At 39.1% G+C, this 22,812-nt stretch overlaps 1 non-coding gene across 1 annotated transcript; it reads right to left on the reverse strand.

Annotated features, from left to right (window-relative positions):
• Positions 1-5,007: 5,007 nt before the first annotated feature.
• Positions 5,008-5,114, reverse strand: LOC141624781 (small nucleolar RNA R71). Its single transcript, XR_012534590.1, has one exon. It is a non-coding gene; the product is annotated as a small nucleolar RNA R71 (small nucleolar RNA).
• Between the last annotated feature and the right edge of the window lie 17,698 nt (positions 5,115-22,812).

The following is a 22,812-nucleotide window of genomic DNA, read 5'->3' on the forward strand; positions in this document are numbered from 1 at the left end:
TTGATCTATGATTTATAAATGATTTACCTTGCATTTGGATTATTTTTATTCCGCCTCAGGTTGTGCATAATATAAATGATTTATTTCCATTTAGTTATATTTCCATTCAAGTGACAAGTATTTAAGAAATGAGTTACTAATCCATGTTTACGAGTATAATTGGACTTGGATTGTCTTACCTGATTCATCATTCGCTCATTACATTATTAGTCTCTTTCCAAGTTGATTCGTATCGCTTGGTTAAGTCGTATTCTTGATAATGCCTTTATGCTATACCCTTTTTGCTTGACTTATCTTTACGCCTCTCTCGTTGGCCGTTCTGCCGAGAGTTGGTTACCATACTCTTTCGACACCTCTCTCATTGGCCGTTCTGCCGTCTGCCGAGAGTTGGATATCTTATTTTATTTATGCCTCTCTCGTTGGCCGTTCTGCCGAGAGTTGGTTACCATACTCTTTCGACACCTTTCTCGTTGGCATTTATTCCGAGAGTTGGATATCTTATCTTATTTCCGCCGCTATCGTTGGCCGTTCTGCCGAGAGTTAGTGAGTCTAAGGGTAGCTAGTAAAGGTCTTGCATGGTCGGATAGTTTCATATGACATACTTCCGTAATCAATTGTATTTCATTTCCTTACCTTCTTATTTAATTGAGTATGTCCATAAATTGCCTCGTTATTATCCTATGGTGTCTTCTCTTATTAATCCGTTATATATAATCCCGTGTTCTCTCATGTTTCAAGTATCTTACATGGCTTACCTGTTTTAGTTCTTTGTTATGTCCATTTTGGCAATTTGTGGCTGGGAGAACCTTGAGTTACTCCCACTGACTGTGGCGTTCATGTTTACATGAATGACAGGTTTTAGCTGGTGCATTTATGGGGTGAAGACATGTGTGAGCTAGCGAGCACTTTGGCCTTGTAGTCGGTTTATTAGGATTGTTTAGACTCACCTTTTATTGTATTGTCATTCGAGGGATATATTTTCCCTCACTTTGACTATCACGTTTGTATAATTTAAACTTTATTTCCGCATTCTTTATTTATGTTTTGGATTTTAATGAACCCGCGCTTTAAATTTTAAAATTTTCAAAAAATTCCTAATTTTCGCTGGAATTTATAAGTTATGTTTTCCGCTATATCGCGGGGTGTCACATAACATGTGCATAGGTTGAAATCACAACAAGCAAGCAATTAATTATGAAAACATATTAGATTAAGCATAGATTGATTCCTATGATTGTTTCCCTTAATTCCCCATTAACCCTAGCTAAAGGACTACTCACTCATGATCAAGTTTAGCATGCTAATAAGGTTGTCAATCATACTAACAAAGCAAAACATGATGAATAAATGATGTGATTAACAATAATTAAACAAAGGTAAAAGAGATTATACCTACTTGAGATGATCCAAATAATAAAGCAAAGAATAATAGAAGTAAACTTGATGATTGATGGAAGGTTGTCAATCCCCCAATAAACCCCAAATAATCTTCAAATTACCTAAATAAAACTAAGAACAATTGAGAGATTAATGAAGGATTAAGATGTGATTAATATTGAAATGTCTATTATAACTTTGATTAAGACCAAATTAAGAGAATGATTATCATAAGATGAGATTAGATGTTCTAAGATAATAATCTAGGTAGTAAAATAGGGTATTTATACTAAAATTAAGTACAATAATTAGGGTTACTAAGGGCTTAAATGACGATTAAGACCCTAAGAAATGCTTGACAATTTTGCTAATCCCGAGGGACATGCGCGGATCATGCAGCATCTACCAGGGGAATCAGTGCGTCCTTGCCCGAAGCACGGTTGGTCCTGTAAGAAGATCCACTAGGGCTGGCTTAGAGACGCTCGGATCCTGGCTATGGGACGCTCGTCCCGAGCTCAGGACGCTCGGATTCTGGCACAGGGTTCTTCTCTTGTTTTGGCTCCCTAACAATCCGTGGGGATTGTTTTGGGGATGCACGGATCTTTCATCATTGCCCATTTCACTTCATTTATTTGCTTAGGCCTCTAGTATCGGTCTCCTCTTCGATGCTTGGTCATTATATGCGATCCATTTAGCTCCATTTTGCTCCATAAATACAAGGCTAGAGATCCTCTCCTACCAAGGACACAAAACCTCAAAGAATATGCAAAATGGGAAACTAAAGATAAGAAATGACCCTAATATATGCTAGAAAGCATGGGAAAGAGGTTAATTCAGGGACTAAATATGCTCAAATATGAGTTACATCAAACATCCCCAAACCGAACCTTTGCTCGTCACGAGTAAAGAGGTGACTAAAACTATGACCTTTATTTAAACTAACCTACTAACATAGCCGATATGAGACAATTAGCGGGCCTCACTCCGCCCCTTCAACTCACAACAAGACACCCATGAGGTAAGATGCCTTCTTGCAAGGTAAGATGGGGCTTGCCAAAATGGCGATACATCTAATCATTAAGCACACAAAAGCAAGTAATGGATCCATCTACAAAAGAGTAGCCACTTTCCTCATCTAAGTGGCGGAAATTATCTAAGGGGGAAGTGATGTGACCATAATTAGAGCATATTTAGTCCCCGAATTAGCCTTATTCCCATGCTTTTTAGTGCATATTTGGGTCATTTATTGTCTTTAGTTCTTTGTTTTGCATATTCTTTGAGGTTTTGTGTCCTTGGTAGGAAAGGAGTGCAAACCTTGCATTTTCATGGCAAAATAAGGCTAAATTGATTAAATTCAATGACCAAGCATCAAGGAGAGACAAGATTAGAAGGCCTTTGTACATACTATAGTAGATGGGCAATAATGAGAAAAGATCCTTGCATCCCCGAGGAAATCCTCAAGGATTTTATGAAGAAAAAGGAAGAAAAGAAGAAGGAAAGAAACTGCCTGACAATCCGTGCGGATTGACCTGAAGACGCCCGTCCAAGGCCTACAATCCGAGCGTCTTCCTCAGCTGGACGCCCGGGCAAAACCTCCAGAAGACGCCCGTCTTCACCCTCTGGACGCCCGTCCAGGAACGCCCAAATCCGCCCGTTCCGTGCTAAAGACGCCCGGATTCCCAGACAGTCCCATTTCGTCTTCTAGAAGCTTCAAGGAAGGATGCACATCTTTTTCTAAGACCGGCGAAAAAGAGACCGGAGTCTCCCTAGAGACCGGCGGGTCCTCAAGGACTTAATCGTCATTTAAGCCCTTAGTAAACCCTAATTTATGTACCTAATCCCCACTATAAATACCCCATTAGTCTAATTAGAAGAGCATGTTCTTCTTAGCAATCTTTAGTGTAGTTAATATCAATCAAATCTCTCTTTAATCTTGTAATCAACATTTAATCAAGTTTTAATACAAGTTTTGTTTCCTTAATCTCTCTCTTGTTCATCCTTTATTTTGGGTAATTGAAGATTATTTGGGTTATTATTGGGAGATTGACAACCTTCCAATCAAGAATCAAGTACTTCTTTTATTCTTTGCTTTATTATTGGAATCATCATTAGGTATAATTCTCTTAATCCCTTTTTAATTATTGTTAATTATCTTCATTTATTCATCATGTTTCACTTTGTTGGTATGATTGACAACCTTGCTAGCATGTTCAACATGATAATGAGTGAGTAGTTTCCTTAGCTAGGGTTAATGGGTAATTAGGGAAAACCAACATGGGGAATGATTCATGCTTAAATTAATATGCTTTCATAGTTTATTTGCTTGCTTGTTGTGATCTCAACTTATGCACATGTTATGTTTGATGAAATGTGAGCCTATGAATCCTTGCATTTTTTACCCATCACCTATCTTTTCAATGAGACTTGTAAGACATAAACCAACTCGAGTCTCATTAGACCATGCATATTGTTGAGTAGGGAAGATTAAGTCGACTTGTAGGTGTTGTACAATCTAATCGATTCGGTTCCGGGACCCAAACTTTCCTAGGATTGTAAGACATAAACCAACTCGATCCATCACAACAATAATTGCTTGCTTATAACTTGAGAATATGTTTGTATGATCAATTCCCATGAATCCCCTATGACCCCATGACACCCTAGTACCTTTTTATCAATTGTTTACATCCCTTTTAATTCATCTTGCTTGTTTACTTTCATTGCTACTTAGTTTAGTGATCTTCTACTTCAAACCCCAATTGTGACACCCTTAGACACCACTAGTTGCAATAGAAATCTCATCTCAATTCCCGTCCCTTGGGATCCGACCTTTACTTGCCTCTTTACTAATTGTAGAGTTGTTTGTGAAGTTATAAATTGTGTTTTGGTCTAGGTGCTCCTAACGACAAGTACTGAAAACTAAACCCTTACGAGGGATCCCGACCAAAAATGGCGCCGTTGCCGGGGACGGTGTCAACTTGATTTAGATTTTCTTGTATTGTTATTAGTTGTGTCTTTCTTTGCCTTGGGGAAGTAAAACTTCTCAAGGTTTGTTCTAATTATTTTCGATTTTTTTGATATTTTGCATGTCTAGAAGATCACAAGGTGACTTGTTACCCTTTGATCACGAAATTGAAAGGACTTTGACAACCAATAGAAGACTTGCTAGGAGAACTTTGAGAGGTGCCAGTGAGGTTGTAGATATTCAACCAAATACTATTGAGTTCATCAACCCTTTTGCAAGAGAAGGTGAGGAGAACCCAACACAAAATCCAACACAAAATCAACCCACAATGCCTAAGTTTTCATCACATTCCGTACCCACCGAGGAGAACCTACCCAATGGTACTCCCACACCACAACACTTAACCGGAAATTTTATTGCCAAATCCGCATTTATCCAATTAGTCGAAAGAATCCAATATGGAGACTTTTTGTGACTATTGTGATGCGATTTCTCAAACCGGTGTAACTCAAGACCAAATTCGATGGGTCTTATTTCATTTTCCTCTAATTGGCACCGCGAAACAATGGTTGAAAGGCCTCGATAAGGCTACTCTCGGAATTGATTCTTGGAAGAAATTGGCTCTAGCTTTCTACAAAAAGTTCTATCCACCGGAAAAGACTAACATGCTAAGAGCTCAAATTACGGGCTTTAAGCAAAGAGATGAAGAATCTTTGTATGAAGCTTGGGAGCGATTCAAGGGAATTTGTCGCTCATGTCCTCATCATGGACTTCGCGAGTGGTTCTTGGTACAACAATTTTGGAACGGTCTTTATGAAGATTCAAGGAACATTCTCAACATGGGATCAAATGGAATGTTCACTGAAGTTGATGACAATCAAACTTGGAACAAAATTAAAGAAATGGCGGTCCATAACTCACAATATAGTAGACCTCGCAAGGCTACTAGAGGAGAAAAGCATGAAGTGGACTCCATTACTCAATTGGGTGCTCAACTTAGTGCTCACATTGATACCATCAATTTGAAGTTTGAAAAAGCTATGTCTAGACTTGAAGAAGCCTCAAAATCACCAAAGCATCATGTTAATACCATGACGGCATCTTCATCAATCCCAAGCGGGATATGTGAGAATTGTGGAACTTTGGGACATGACCAAAGTGAATGTAGGGGAACAAATGAACAAGTGAATGCTTTTCAAGCATACAAGAGTGGTACCCCTTATTCAAACTATTACAATGAAAACACCAAATTCCATCCAAATCTCTCATAAAAAAGCCAAAATGTTCAAAACCCTCAACCAACATACACCCCACCTCCCATGAGAAACCAAAATCAAAGACCCTTTTACAACCAAAACTAAGGTTACCAAAATCAAACTCCATACAATCAACAAAATAACCAAGGTTTTGATGTCCAAAAAGCGGTCCTCCAAATGCAAAAGAATCAACAAGAGTTTTTCACCCAAATGCAAAAAGATAGTCAAGCAAAGGAAATCACCATCAACAACATCCTAGCTCACACCAAAATGTTGGAAACCCAATTGACTCAACTGGCATCTTCAAGCTCACAAAGACAAAAGGGGCAATTACCACCTCAAAGTAATCCCCCAAGACATGAAACGGTTAGTGCCATTCACTTAAGGAGTGGTACAAGGTATGAAGCACCGAAGAAGCAAGTTGAGGATGAAGTTGTGGAAGCTAGTAACAAAGAAGAAATTGTGCAAAACTCCAAGGATGGAGAACCATCAAAAGAAGAAATTTCAAAGAAAAATGAAGACAAGGTCAAGGAGAAGGAGCCCATTGTGATTAGACTTCCTTTTCCAAGTCTTCAAGCCAAGCCCAAATTTGATGACCAACTTGAAAAATTTATGGAAATTGTGAAGAACTTGGAAGTCTCAATTCCTTTCACGGAATTAATCAATCACGTGCCGGCCTATGCGAAATACATGAAAGACATCCTCACAAATAAGAAGTCGATCCGGAAGCTTGAGACTATCGCCTTCACTAAGGTGAGTAGCGCAATCCTTCAAGGGAGTTTACCTCCAAAACTCAAAGATCCGGGAAGCTTCTCAATACCGTGTACCATTGGCGACACCACGATCAACAAAGCCTTATGTGATCTAGGGGCTAGTGTGAGTGTTATGCCGTACTCGGTGAGTTAAAGGTTAGGGATGGGAGAGCTTAAATGCACCAATATCACACTCCAAATGGCCGATAGATCGACGAAGACACCGTTAGGGATATGAGAAGATGTTTCCGTAAGAGTTGGGAAATTTGTCATCCCGGTGGACTTTGTCATTGTTGACATGGAAGAAGACTCCAACATTCCAATCATTCTAGGAAGACCTTTCTTACACACCGCGGGTGCGGTGATTGATGTGAAGCATGGAGAGCTCACTCTAGAAGTGGGACATGAGAGCATAACTTTCAATCTTGACAAGACCATGAGAGCTCCCCATTTGCATGAACCATGTTTTATGGTTGATCATTATAGCCGGAAGGATGATAGGAAGAAGTCGGACTTCCAATGGAAGAAGAAAATCAATGATGCTCCATTCAAAGAGCAAGTGAATTGTAACAAAGAGAGCTTGAAAAGCTCACCAAAGCCAAGCAATGAAGAGGATGGCCTCATTGGCCAAGACAAGAAAGTGGGAGAGTTGTCTTTATCAACCCAAGAGATCTTTAGTGATCAAGTATATGAAGTTTGTGGTCTTTAGGACGATGAGTTTGAAGGGATTTTTAATCCCTATATTGGTAATGCTATTGATAAAGACCAACATAAACCACAAAAGGGGCAAAGATCTATTGAAGATCTTTATCATGATAATGAACAAGCTTTTGACTACTTTTTCAAGGTGTTGATCAACATCAACAACACCTTGAACATGCCCCCATGACATCTCACTAAGGACGAGAGTTTGGTGGAGTCCTCCCTAAACCACCATTTGTAAATATTTCTAACTCCCTAACTCGCATTTTAATTCTTACATTGCATTTTTGTCATTTTTGGATTTTTATGCTTTGATCAAGGTAATTATCATTTTTGAGAGAAGTGAGGGTGGGACTAATGATTTAATTGATGTGTGTAGTGCTTTAGCTTAGTGTGGGGATAGCAATTGCCTAGGCTATTCATGCCTTAGTAGTGCCCCTACAATGAAGAACACGTGATTTGAAGAATGAAAAATAACAAGGGATATGCAAGTGCACGGATGGAACTGAATCCGGGTAAAACAGGGAGAATCCAAGCATCTTCAAGGAGAATCCGCTCGCCTTCAGGCAACCCGGGCGTCTTTGTCAAAATCCGCCCGTCCATTTGAGCTGAAAATTTGAAATTCTGGGACTGTCGAAGAATCCGAGCGTCCTGGTATAGAAGACGCTCGTCTTCAGAAATCCACCCGTCTTTAAAGGAAAGACGTCCGTCTTTTTGCCTGTGAAAAACAAGAAAGCTTGCTGTCTCAGAATCCGCCCGTCTTCGGCAGAAGACGCTCGTCTTGCAATCGAAAAATCCGAGCGTCTTTGCTGAAAGACGCCCGTCTTTAGGCGAGAATCCTGAACCCAAAATAGGCAAAATCCGAGCGTCCCGAAGGAAAGACGCCCGTCTTCCCCTGCAGTTTTGAAATTTTCGGGTACTTTAAATACCCCATCCCGTTTCATTTCTTCATTCATTCATTCATTCAAAACACTACCCATAAACCCCAAAACTCAAAACCCTCATCCTCTCCATCACCAAAACAAGATTTCCTCAACCAAATTCAACAAAGTCAAATCCAAACTTCCTTTTAACAACAATTAATCACTCCTCTTCCAACAAAAATCAAACCAAGCACCAAAATCTTCAACCTTTGAGTCGATTTTTGAAATTACAAAGGCAAAGCCTTTCAACTTAAAATCGATTTGGGTATACTTGGAAATTGAAGATTTTCACTCTTTTCTTGGTATTTTCATCAATGGCAAGAACAAAAGGATCAACAAAGGCACCTAAGGCAAAGACACTCTCAACAAGACAAAAATGTCTTCAAGCAAAGAAAGCCTCATTGGCTATGGTGGTAGTTAGTTCAAACTTGGAAGTTCAACAACAACAACCTCCCTTGGAAGCAACAACATCAACAACTCCGGAAATTGCTCAATTATCAAACTATCCGGATGTAATTTTCATTTCTAACTCCCATAGGGATACATTTGCCACGTATGCTAGAAAATCCTTTCTACCCACCAAATTCATATGTGAAGATGCCTTGAATAAATTGGGTGTCCTTGAACAAACAAAAGCCTTCTTTGAGGCCATGGGGTTGGGAAAATTGTTTGCTACAAGAGAATTGACATACCCCTCCCTTACCTTAGAATTCTTGAGTTCTTTGAAAGTGACTAAGGTAGAGACTAGAGAAAACATCGAGTTCCGCCTAGCCAATGTGAGTAGGCGCATCACCTTTGATGAATTGGGTAAAGTATTGGGTCTTAGTGATTCACCTAGTTATTACAAGAAGCCCGAAAAATATGACCCCGCTCCTCTTTGGGAGGCGATTTCCGGGAGGAAATTTGAGAACTATCATGCTAGTCGTGCTCTATTAGTCCACCATCCGGGCATTAGAGTGTGGCACAAGGTCATCGGGAATACTATCATTGCAAGAAAAGACACTAACCACTTTACCAAGCTCGATTGTGTTCTACTTGAGTCGGCCTTAAATATTGGAAGGGAATTCACCAAGCCTTACAATTATCTAAGGCTTTTGGTGGAAAGATGGCTCAATGTTGATTGTGGAAAGCAAGGCACCGCCTTTATCGTAAATGGAGGTCTAGTCACTCTTTTGGCTAAGTACTTTGATCCGAATTTCAACAAGGATAGCAAGTATGTGGCGAAAAAAGGGGGTCATCTCATTGACATGGATGCCATGATTAACAAGTACAAGTGGGTTACCCATAATCCTCTTGACACCAAATATGGCTGGCTCACCAATGATGCTAGATCTTTTACTTTGCCTTCCAAGATATGCCGTTTGAGTGTCCATCGGACAAACTACCTTCTTCCCCTCTCAAAAGAAGCCGAATACATCATCCGTCAACAAAGGGGTGAAATTTAAATGCCCTCCTCCTCCATTGTCACACCACCCTACCCATTCAAGTATCAAGAGTTCAAACCCGAAGGTGTTGAAGCAAGCAAAGACTACATGACTCTACTTATGCAAGAGATGCACAAACAAGCTTTTAAGGACCGGGAAGATGCGCACTTGGCCCAATATCCACCCCTCCTTCATTTAGCTAGGCAAGGAATACTTGACCCTTCATGTCCTTTGCCTAGTTGGGCGGATAGGGAAGTCTTCTTTCCAAGTGCATCTAGGGGTGAGAGACCGGGTGGCGATAAGGTTGTCGGTGATGAGCTTGTTGATGAGGACACTGATGAAGAGGTAAATGAAGAGGAAGAGGCTAATGAAGAAGAAGAGGATGATGAAGGAAGTGAGCAAGGAAGTGAAGAGGGAAGTGGTGATGAGTCCACTTCTATTGAGGAAGATGATGATAATGATGATATGGTGGAAGACTAGCAAGCTTTGGAGGCTTCTACCCTCTTGAGGTTTGTCTACTTCTTTCTTTGTTTTATTTATTTTATCTTGATCATGGTTGGAGAGTCCTAGCAACATAGAGGACTAACACCTCGGCCCCATTGAGGTGTTCTTATTTCATTGTTCCCACTTTTGAAAATCCAAAATGACAAATTTAGTTTCATGCATTGCATCTTGTGTGCATGAACTACCCCCAACTTTAGAACATTAGAAATAATGTCTATCTCGGTTTGGGGAAGTACATGCATACGCAACGGGAGGTAATCTAAATTACGCTCTCCGTCATAAACAAAAACCCATGCATCATGTAGTGTAGTATAGTATAGCTTGCATTTAGTGTAGAAATCATGCATCATGTTTGCATAATTTCCCATCATTTTGGCCATTGAGGACAATGCCCATATTAGTGTGGGGATGGGGAATTCTAACTTAACTTTTATTCAAAAATCCAAAAAAATCAAAAAAAAAAAATCGAAAAACCATATAAATTTGAAAAATTGAAAATCCAAAAACAAGTTCATTTCCTTTGTAGTGTAGTCATGTATATATTGTGTTTGTTTTATCCTTGTTCACATTAATTGACTACGCCACATCCGAGACATGAGGATCATCAAGACCGCATGGTATGATCTTTCCAATCTCCTTTTTCCTCTTTATGTTAATGACTATGTGGCTTTATTTTGATTGATGTGGTATAACAATGTGAACTTAGGACTTGCATTTAGTTTATATGTCATATTAGTTGGTAGAATCATTTGCATTAGGATGTTTATATGTTAGTTGCATCATGGCATGTAGTTGCATGTTAGAAAAATTTTGCGAAACCATCTACTTGGGAAGCTTGACAAGTGTATATAGGCCCTAGTAGATTCTTTTTCTTCTTAAGACTTTGCTTGCTAGAATACTTATAAAACACCCTAGGATGTGTCATGCTAGTATCCTTTGACCCATGGATTAAGGCCAAGTCAAGAGTACCTTGTGGTGTGATAAATCCTTGGCTACCGTTTATTCCAAGGTGACCCTTGAAACCATGCATCCATCATCCATGTTCTACCATATTTTTGTCATCAAAGGTAATGGGCACAAAAAAAAAATTGATTTGAGTTCAATGAAATGAAAAGTGAAAGAAAGTTTGCAAAATGCATCAAATGAAAAGAGGAGCAAAAATAGACTCCTAAAGCTTCAAATATAAGGCACCCTCACTACATATGGGGTGACTTTGAAAATGTTCAAAAAGAAAATGCAAAAAGTTGAAAAGTTGTCAAGTGTTGAATTGCCAAACATCAAAGAAATGGCAAAAGAAAGTGTTCTCAAATGTTATATGCCAGAAATTGGGGGGATAAACAAACAAAAGCAAACTCCCAAAGTGAATCTCAAATATCTATCGATCCCTTTATCCATCGTATCCATTTTTGTGCATGGTAGAGAGGGGATGACCCATCTTCTTGTCTAGGCAAGAGGGGGAATTCCGCGATCCTCCAGTGTTTCTAACACCATAGGGAGTCTATTCTTGACAAAAGCATTTAACGATTGAGAACAAAGGTACCCTAGCTTGACACAATTTGGAGGTGATTTATTGGTATCCTTCTAGGCTTAGTAGTTTGAAGAAATTGCATCTATGAAGGAGTGTGTACCCTTGAATTGCTTCCCTTGTAGATAATTTCCGCCACTTAGATGAGGAAAGTGGCTATTCTTTCGTAGATGCATCCATTACTTGACTTTGTGTGCTTAATGTTTGGATGTGTCGCCATTTTGGCAAGACCTACCTTGCCTTGCAAGAAGGCATCCTACCTCATGGTTGTCTTGTTGTGAGTTGAAGGGGCGGAGTGAGACCCGCTAATTGTCTCATATCGGCTATGTTATTAGGTTAGTTTAAATAATGGTCCTAGTCTTTGTCACCTCTTTACTCGGGACGAGCAAAGGTTCGGTTTGGGGATATTTGATGTGACCATTATTTGCGCACATTTAGTCCCCTAATTGAACCTATTTTGCATACTATTATAACATTCCATAGCCATTTTATCCGTCAAAACCTTCCTATTTGCTTTCCTAGTGCATTTCGTATGTTTTGTAGGAAAGAAGACAATTAGGCAAAATTTCCCGTCCTTTGTGCATATTTGGAAGCTTATTGATGACATTAGATGGACTAGTATGAAGAGGAAGCGAGAACTAAAGACCAATCCTACAAGAATAAAAAGAAAGGGAAGAAAAGGATTATGAAGCAAAATCCGAGCGGCCTCACAGGCAAGACGCCCGTCCAGAATGACAATCCGAGCGTCCAAGCAACAAAGACGCTCGGATTCCTCCACTACAATCCGAGCGGATTTACAGAAAGACGCCCGTGCACCCCCTCAAGAATCCGAGCGTCTTCCCTTCCTGGATGGACGGACCGCAACGTCTTCAGCCGAGATGCTCATCCCTCCAAAAAGACTAGCATTTCCCTGCTTAAAACTCAAAAATGTAATTACTAATTTAGCCTTAGTTAACCTAATGAAGCTCTACTATATATACCCCACTTGTAAATAATCATGGTAGGGAGTTGGAGATTAGGCTAAGCCTCCACATTAGAAATTCCTCTTAGATTCAATTAGGAGTAGATTAGAATAGATTGCTCTTTAATCTTTCCACAAATTACACATTAATCTCTCCTTAATTATTGTTCAAGCTTATTACTTTTGGGTAATTAGAAGATTATTGGGTTATTATTGGAGGATTGACAACCCTTCATCAATCAATCAAGTTTCTTCTATTATCATTTGCTTTATTATTTGGATCATCTTAAGTTGGTATAATTCTTTTACCCTTTACTCTTTATTGTTTATTTCCTCATTCTCTTATCATGTTTACACTTGTTGAGATGATTGTCAACCTTGTTAGCATGTTAAACTTGATAATGAGTGAGTAGTCTCTTAGCTAGGATTAGTGGGTAATTAAGGGAAACCAAACTTGGGAATGATTCATGCTTAAATTAATATGTTCACACAATTAATTTGCTTTCTTGTTGTGATGTCAACTTTGTGCACATGTTATGTTTGATGAAATACTAAGCCTATAAATCCTTGCATTTACAACCATCTCTTATCTATTTAACTCTACTTGTAAGATATAAACCAACTCGAGTCTTGTTAGACCATTCATAGAAGTTGATTAGGAGGAAATTAAGTCGACTTGTAGATGTTGTACAATCTAATCGATTCGGCTCCTGGACCCAATTCTTCCTAAGAACCATAAGACATAAACCAACTCGGTTCCCCCACAACACTAATTGCTTGCTTATAATTGTAAAAATGTTTGTATGATCAACACCATGAATCCCCTATGACCCCATGATATCCTAGCACTTTTAATCATTTGTTTACGCCCTTCCTTTCATTGTTTGCTTTACTTTATTGCTTGCATTAGTCTAGACACAACTACAAACTCAAACAAATTGTGACACTAGCATAAATTGAGATAGATAGATTTTTAACCAAAGCACACCGTCCCATGGATCGACCTCGACTTACCGCTAACTAGTTGTTTGTTGAGTATTATAAATGTGTTTGATTGGGATGTGACCCGACGACATCACCCATATCAGGAAGCAATCCAAGGGTACACACTCCATATAGATATGGTTTCTTTAAATTACTAAGCCTAGGAGGATACCAACAAATCACCTCCAAGTTGTGTCAAGCTAGGGTACCTTTGTCCTCAATTTCTAAATGCTTTTGTCAAGAGTAGACTCCCTATGATGTTAGAAACACTGTAGGATCGCGGAATTTCCTTTCTTGCCTAGACAAGAAGGGTCGTCCCCTCTCTACCATGCACAAAAGTGGAATCAATGGATAAAGGGACTAATAAGATTTTGAGTTACATAATGGGAGTTTGCTTTTGATTTTGTTATTCCTCCCAATTTCTTGTGGCTTTTGACATTTTTCTGAACAATTTCTTGCCATTTCTTTGATGTTTGGCATTTTGATACTTGGAAAAATTTTCAATCTTTGCATTTTTTGAACATTTTGAAAGTCATCCTATTTTGTAGCAAGGGTACTTTTATTGAAGCATAGGAGTTCTTATTTTTGTACTCCTCTTTTTTTTTATGCAAATTTGTGCAAACTTCTTGATTTTCATTTTGGTACTTGAACTCAAATTCATAATTTTTGCGCCCATTCCCTATTTTGTTGACAAAACAAGATGATAGAAGTGGAAGATGGTTGCATGGTTTCAAGGGCCACCTTGGAATAAACGGTAGCCAAGGAGTTATCACATCACAAGGTACTCTTGACTAGGCCTTAGTCCATGGGTCAAAGGATACTAGCATGACATATCCTAGGGTGTTTTAGAGGTATTCTAATTAGCAAAGTCTCAAGAAGAAAAAGTATCTACAAGGGCCTTATATACACTTATTAAGCTTCCCAAATAAATGTTTTCACAAAAGTTTCCTAAAATGCAACTACATGCCATGATGCAACTAACATATATACAACTCTAATGCAAATGCTTCTATCAACCATTATGCCATATAAGCTAAATACAACTCCTAGAATCACATTGGTTTGTACCGCATCAACCAAAATAAAGCCACATAGTCATTAACATAGAGAGGAAAAAAGAGATTTGGAAAGATCATACCATGCGGTCTTCATATTCCTCATGCCTCGGATGTGGCGTAGTCGATCCAATGTGATAAGAGTGACAAACAAACACAAATATATACAATATATACAACTCTATACTACAAAGGAATGAACATGTTTTTGTATTTTTGAGAAATTTTTCAATTTTTATGAATTTTTCAAGAATTTTTCAATTTTTATCATTTTTATCATTTTTGAATGCAAGGTCAAGTTAGAATTTCCCATCCCTTCACTAGTATGGGCATTGTCCTCAATGGCCAATACGATAGGAAATTATGCAATGCAATCTATATGAATATGCATGATTTCTAAACTAATATGCAAACTATATGACATATAGAACAAGTGAATGCAATATAATCTATCCTATATGATGCATGCTTTCGATTGTTCAGAGAGCTAATTTGAATTAACTCGCATCCCTTGTGTGTGAACTTCCCCAAACCAATCAAAACACTATTTCAGTGTTAAAAGAGGGGGAGTTCATGCACAAGGGGTGTATGCAATGCATGAATTCTAATTGTCATTTTGGATTTATCAATTGGGAACAAAATATTTATCATCACCTTGATGTTTCTAAGGTGGAAAATAGTCCTTAATTTTTACAAGGACACCGAAAGATTTGAAACAATTAATGATAAAATAAGCATGTGAAATAATTGACATGAAAAGTGAGAGGGAATTGAAGAGCTTCACCTAGGCCATGGTGGGTGCCTCTTGCCCGATCCACCAAGCCTATGAACATCTTCACTAGTTATCATCATCCTCTCCTCCGAGATTGTCATCCCATTGTGCTCGTGATTCATCGCTCTCATAGAAATCCATAAACTTATCACCATCGCTATTGACCTCCATCGTGTTTCCACCACTTGACCCTGCTCCTTCTCCTTCTCCTTCTCCATTTCCATGTGCTCCACCGTTGGCATGCTCCGATTTTGGAAAGAGAATTTCTATTTGAGCCCAAGAGGGAGGCATTCCCTCTTCGCTAATGCGCCCTTGATGAGCCAACCGGTGGAATTGAGGATAAAGAGCATAATAATTGTCCACTCTATCTTCAAATTGCTTGCGGTGTAAATCTTGGAGTAGACCCGTTGCAAAGTCATCTCTATGAAGGATGAAGGGATTTGGGTGATTGTAGGGTTGATATGGAAAAGGGTAAGGTGGGATAACAATCTTTTCTTGATCATTCGCTTGAGGCTCACTTTGTTGATGTTGAGTAGGAGGTGGGGTTCGGTTTGCTTGGCTTGAACGAGTTGGGACAAGGTAGGATGTCACTTGGAAAAGGTGACCCCTTCTAGGTGAAACTCTTGATAAACCTTCCATTGGAAGAAAAAGAGGGGTGCTTCCCTTGGTGAGCCACTTGATTCTTCTTTCATAGCCTTCAAAGGTAATCCAATGGTGATGGCGGAAGATTAGCATTTCATCGATCTTGTTAGTACCCAGAAGGGGTACATATGCGTTGTTGTTGTTGTTGTTAAAAGATGGATTAAAGAACTTGGCAAGTCTTGTTATTAATCCTCCATTGACAATATGAATCATACCACCATCATCTCCATTCCGGAATTGCGCCTACCTCTCAAGAAGTACTAAGGGGGCGTTGAAATGATAGCCACTCCTCGCTTTTATCTTCAAATAGGACTCCATAAATATTAGATCAAGTTCGTTGACAACCGCAGGATTGCGGCGAGCTATGAGAGTGCTTGCTATGAATTGGTAGGTGAGCCGGATGATAGGATTTTGGATATAAGAGGCCGAGCATTCTTTGATTTTTGAGAAATCGCGACCCGTCAAGGCTCGCTAAAGCGGAGCTATGCTATAGTTCCGGGGTTTTGATGTACGGGTAGGCGATACATCAAGTCCTAATACACCCATAAATTCTACAAGGGTCATCATTCTTGTTGTGTTCTCAAGTCGGAATTCAACACAAATCGTCTTGTTTAGGGTTAAGATTTTCAGAAAACTCAAGAATTCGAGGACTAATGGTCCATATGTAGGCTAATGCATGTTGAACATAGTGGAAAGACCAAATAGTTCGAAGAGTGCCTCGGTTTGATGGTATATCCCTAGTTTCCTTAATCTCTCATGGAAAATTAACTTAGTTGGAAGAATATTCTTACCTAGGAGACGGTGAAAGACGATTCGCTGAGCATCATGAACAAATTCGATGTTTGAGATCTCATTTAACCTTGAAAGATCGATGATTTATTCATTTTCTCTTCTCTATGTGTTGAGATGAGAAGTTGAAGAGCTTCCTATGACCCTTGTTCTTCTTCTTTCTCTTGGTAAGGATCCTCTTGGTCTCATCTTGGAAGTAGATCAAGAGATTTTGCTTGTCTAAGATGGAAGATTAAACTTTGTATTGTAGATCCTTTTTGAAAGCCTAGGTTTTGGGTATTTTTATTTGAAGATGCAATTGGGTGTTTTGAGTATGTGGGAGGTGAATTCTTTATTTTATAAAGGAGGATAGGATGAGGTGTCTTAAAATGTGTGGTTGAGAGAAGGGTATATTTGTCGAAAATAGAAGAGAAGCACGGGAGGGAGACAGGCGGATTGGGGTCGGCTCGAGCGTCTTCTGTGCTGTAGAAAAAGTATACGAGCAGGTAGGGACGCGCGGATCGTAGTCAGGACGTGCAGATGTTCTTACAGGATTTCCTGAAATAGCAAAGCAGTCCTGGGACGTGCGGCTTGAGCTCAGCTCGAGCGGATTATTGCTGAGACGCTCGGATTGAGGTTGGGACGTGCAGATTTTTCATCAGCAAAATTTCATAAGTTTGGAAGTTCCCAGGACCCACGGCTCGACGGTAGGATGAGCGTCCTGATATTGAGGACGGGCGTCCTGAGCTCGGCTTGCACAAATTTTGTTACAGGACTTTTCCCACAAATTAAAGCTTCCCAAGACCCGCGTCCTAAGGCCAGGACGCGCGGATCGTGTCTGGAGACGCTTGGATTTGCCCTTGGTTCCCACGAGCTCAGGTCTGCTTGTGGAGATTCCTCCTTTTTGCTCTTCTTTCTTCTTATTTCATTAATTGACAAGGGTGCTTCCTCACACGAATCGTCATATCCTTCATTCGTCAAACAAGATTAGTAGCACTCCCTCACCAACTCTCATGCCAAAATCATGCTTATGAGGAAGTAAAATGCAAATGCAATGAAGTAAAAATACAAGTAAGAAGGGTTAGTATATTTAAAAGTGGTGGTTTAGGGAGGACTCCACCAAACTCTCTCATTTGATGGTTTCATCATGGTGGGAGAGGCTCGGGCGGATGACCTCTACTTCTCCTATGAATTCTTCTTCATAGTAAGGTTTCAATCTTTGACCATTGACCTTGAATTTGTTTCCATCCTCCGACTTTATCTCAAAGTCTCCATACTTTCCCACTTAGGTGATTACATAGGGACCCATCCATCTTGAATTTAACTTCTCGGGAAAAAGTCGATATCAGGAGTTAAATAGAAGGACTTTGTCTCCTTTGTGCAAGGCCTTTTGCTTAATTCTCTTGTCATGGAGCAATTTGGTTCTTTCCTTATAGATCTTTGCATTCTTGTAAGAGTGTAGTCGGAATTCCTCCAACTCTTGAATTTGCAAGATCCTCTTCTCTCCACTTAGCTTAAGATCAAGGTTAAGAGCTTTAATTGCCCAAAAGGCTTTGTACTCCAACTCAATTGGCAAATGACATGCCTTTCCATAGACTAGCTTGTAAGGGGAGGCTCCTATGGGGGTCTTATAGGCCGTCCTATAAGCCCAAAGCTTGTTTGAGGACGGTATCCCAAGCCAGTCCTATGTTGAACACCATACTTTGTCAAAAGAGATGTGAGCTTCTTTTCATGGAAGTGTGTCCCTCCATCACTAATAATTTCTCTAGGGACTCCGAATCTTAGAAAGATCACTTTCTTGAGGAGCTTAGTAACCGTTTTTGTGTCATCGGTTGGGGTAGCAATTGCTTCTACCCTCTTTGATACATAATCAACGGCTACTAGAATGTACTTGTTCCCTTGAGATGACACGAATGGTCCTTGGTAGTCAATTCCCCAAACGTCGAAAATTTATACCTCCAATATTCCTCGTTGTGGCATCTCATTTCTCCAAGAAATGTTTCCGGTTCTTTGGCAAGGATCACAATGAAGAATAAATTCTCTAGCATTTTCAAACATGGTAGGCCAAAAGAAGCCCTATTGTAGGACTTTAGTAATTGTTCTTCGTGCTCCATGATGTCCTATATATGGTGATGAATGACATCCTTCTAAAACACCTTCGACTTCCCATTGGGGAACACATTTTCGGTAAATTCCATCGCTACATTCCTTGTATAGGTTGGGATCGTCCGAAAAGTATCTCTTCACTTCAAAGAAGAATCTCTTTCTTTGATTGTAGTTCAAGTTTGGGGGAAGAACTCCTCCCACAATGTAATTAGCATAGTCGCCGAACCATGGTGTTGTGTGTTTCTCGAGTTGTGAATGGATGACCATCAAAATATCATCGGGGAAAGAGTCATTGATTGGTGTCTCTCCCTCATCATTATGGAATCGATTCTTGACAAGTGATCCGCTACTACATTCTCGGCTCCCTTCTTATCCCTAATCTCCAAATCAAATTCTTGGAGTACCAAAATCCACCTAAACAATCTTGGTTTTGCTTCTTTCTTTATCAAGAGGTGTCTAAGAGCGCGGTGGTCCGAGAAGACAATTACTTTTGATCCAAGCAAATAGGAACGGAATTTGTCCAATGCATAGACAATGGCGAGAATTTCCTTCTCCGTGGTGTCATAGTTCACTTGGGTGGCATCAAGAATCTTACTTATGTAATATATAGCATGCAAAGCCTTTCCCACCCTTTGGCCAAGAACCGCTCCAACGGCGTAGTTACTTGCATCGCACATGATCTCAAATGGTAGTTCCCAATTTGTTGGTTGGATGATTGGTGCCGAGATTAAGGTTTCCTTGATTCTATCAAAAGTTTCAACACACTCATTAGCAGGGACGAAGCACGGACCAAATTTTACCTAGGGCCGAAATTTTTTGTTACGTCTACTATAAAATTGAGTTTAAGAATATTACTATAGTAGTTTTACCGATAAATAATTATAAACAGAACATACACCAAAATCGTTATGATGAATTTTATTTAATAAAAAAGAATTAAAGAAACTAAAAAATAAAAATAAAAATAAAAATAACTACTCCAAAAGGCATAATTCTATGTTCTAGTTACTTCTACAATCTAAACCCCCTTCTTCCTGTACTCCATTTCTTTCTCGCATAAACTCCCTTCTTCCATGTCTCCATATGATATGTCCAAATTTCAATCATCTAGAAGCTAATTTCAACTCTACTTCTCCATTTTTTTGCTATCTCATTCTCTTACTATTCCTAAATCAATCAATTTACTAGAATTTCTGCCGATCTGAAGCGATGTAATGCGTTTTACGGTGATCAGCGGGTTGATGTTCGTCGGACTATCGAAGTAATATATTCACTAAGGTAAGTGATCCACTAGAAACTACTCATTTTTCTCATTAATTTTAGCTTAAACAATGAATTTGCAAAAAAGTACTAATTAATAGAAAGCTTCAATCAATTATAATTCAAAATTAATACAACAACAATGCTTTTCAAATGACAAAAAAAAACTAATTAAATAAGAATTTAGAAATTACTTGTAATGGTTCTCCAACCTCCAAGATCTCGACTTCTTTCACTCTTTTATTCTTTTAAGTTGTTTTCCGGTGATAATTACAGTATAACAAGTAAAATTTTACCCTAATAAGTATAATGTTGGAATTTTTTTAATTATGGTAGTTATTTTCTAATTGATTTATTTACAAAATTTACTTTGGTTTTCCTTGATATGCAGGCCTAAGATCACGGAGAAGAATCAGGAGATGAAGAACATATATATTTTTTTTTAATGTATTACAAAATTTTCCGAAATCTGCCGGGGCCACGGCCCGGCCGGCTAAGCAAAAGTTGAGTGAGGGGTTTTGCGATTTTGGAAAAATCTTTTATAAAACGGCGATAAAACCCCGCATGACCAAGAAAGCTTCGCACTCCTCTCACATTTACGGTAGGCAGAAGTTTCTCTATCACTTCAACTTTGGCTTTGTCAACTTCGATGCCCTTTTCCGAGAATAAATGACCCAAGACAATACCTTCATTGACCATCAAATGACATTTTTCCCAATTCAAGACGAGGCTAACATCTTTACACTTTTGCAATACAAGAGAAAGGTTATGCAAACAAGAATCAAAGTCTTTTCCATAAACGCTAAAATCATCCATAAAAACCTCCATTATGCTTTCTAAATAGTCGGAAAAGACGCTCATCATGCATATTTGGAAGGTAGCGGGGGCATTACATAGCCCGAAAGGTATTCTCCTATATGCAAAAGTACCGTAGGGACATGTGAAAGTAGTCTTGTGTTGGTCATCCGGGTGTATCGGGATTTGAAAGAATCGCGAGTACCCATCAAGGTAGAAAAAGAATTTATTAGAGTCAAGCCTCTCAAGCATTTGGTCAATGAATGGTAGGGGGAAATGATCCTTTCTTGTTGCGGAATTCAATTTATGATAATCGATACACATACGCCAACCGGTAATCTTCCTTGTGGGTATTAGCTCGTTCTTATCATTTGTCACCACCGTGGTACCTCCTTTCTTAGGTACCACTTGAACGGGGCTAACCCACAAAGAATTCGATATAGGATAAATGATTCCCGCATCAAGTAATTTCATAACCTCCGCTTTCACAATTTCTTTCATGTGGGGGTTTAGTCTCCTTTGTCCTTGGATGGTAGGTTTATGGTCGTCCTCTAGATGAATCCTATGCATGCAAAAGTCAGGGCTTATTCCCTTAAGGTCATATAGACTATAACCTGTAGCCTTTTCATGTTCTTTTAACACATCAAGCAAACTTTCCAATTGATTCTCATCAAGTTTTTCATTAACAATCACGGGTTTTGTTTTAGACTCATCAAGGTAAGCATACTTCAAATTTGGGGGAAGGGGCTTTAGAGTTGGAGTTTGTACCTCATTTCCTACCTTTGAAGGTTCACTAGGGACATCTTCCATCTCCATTAAAAATTCCACCCCCATGGCATATTCGACTTGTTCCTCAAACTCCTCATGCCCATTGTAGTCAAATTCCTCGACATATTCGACTTGCTCCTTGACTTGCATGGTATGATCTTTAGTTGCTTGTTCTTATTTAGTGGATAGTAAGGCTTCCTTGAGAATGTCATTTATCAACATGGATTGTTGATAAGTAAGCTCTTTGTTGGCTAGAGCGGCTTCAAGGAGATCTACTTCCAATGCCCAATGCTTGTTTTTGGCCTCACTTGATTCTAAGGCCTCCAATGCTTGCAAAGGGTCTTTGATGAGAGTAGTACTCACATGGTCCTCTACACAACAATCTATAATGTCCATCTTGCAAAGCAAACTAAGAGAAAATGGTGAGAAGTACCTTGAGGAAGTGCTCTCCCTCAAGGTAAAGAAAGACACAACTAAAAATAATTAACGAAAATCAAATCAATTGAACACCGTCCCCGACAACGGTGCCATATTTGGTCGGGTCGTTATTATGTTTAGTGCTTAGTCGTTGTCACTACCTAACCAAAATAATATTTATAACTTCACAAAATACTCTTAGTAAAGAGGTAAGTAAAGGTTGGATCCTAAGGGACGGGTATTGATTTAAGATTTCAATTGCAAGTAGCTATGTCTTAGAGTGTCACAAGTTGGGTTGAGATGAAGTGTAGTCTAACCTAATCAACAAGATGAATGTAAATTAATGAAAACAAAGTGAAGCAATTAAAGGGGTTTGTCAACAATTGATTAAAGGCACTAGGGTGTCATGGGTTCATAAGGGAATCATGGAAATAGATCATACAAACATGTTCTCAATTATAAGCAAGCACTTATTGTTGTGATGGGATCGAGTTAGTGTATATCTTACAATCCCTAGGAAGATTTGGGTCCCAGAGCCGAGTCGATCAAGACTTTACAACATCTACAAGTCGACTTAATTCTTCCTATTCAACTCTATGCATGGTCTAATGAGGCTCGAGTTAGTTTATGTCTTACAAGCCTCATTGAAAAGATAAGAGATGGGTAAAAACTGCAAGGTTTCATAGTCTAACATTTCATCAAACATAACATGTGCATAGGTTGAAATTACAACAAGCAAGCAATTAATTATGAAAACATATTAGATTAAGCATAGATTAATTCCCATGATTGTTTCCCTTAATTCCCTATTAACCCTAGCTAAAGGACTACTCTCATGATCAAGTTTAGCATGCTA

Source organism: Silene latifolia, chromosome 1 (genome assembly GCF_048544455.1).
Source record: "Silene latifolia isolate original U9 population chromosome 1, ASM4854445v1, whole genome shotgun sequence".
Classification (NCBI taxonomy): Eukaryota; Viridiplantae; Streptophyta; class Magnoliopsida; order Caryophyllales; family Caryophyllaceae; genus Silene; species Silene latifolia.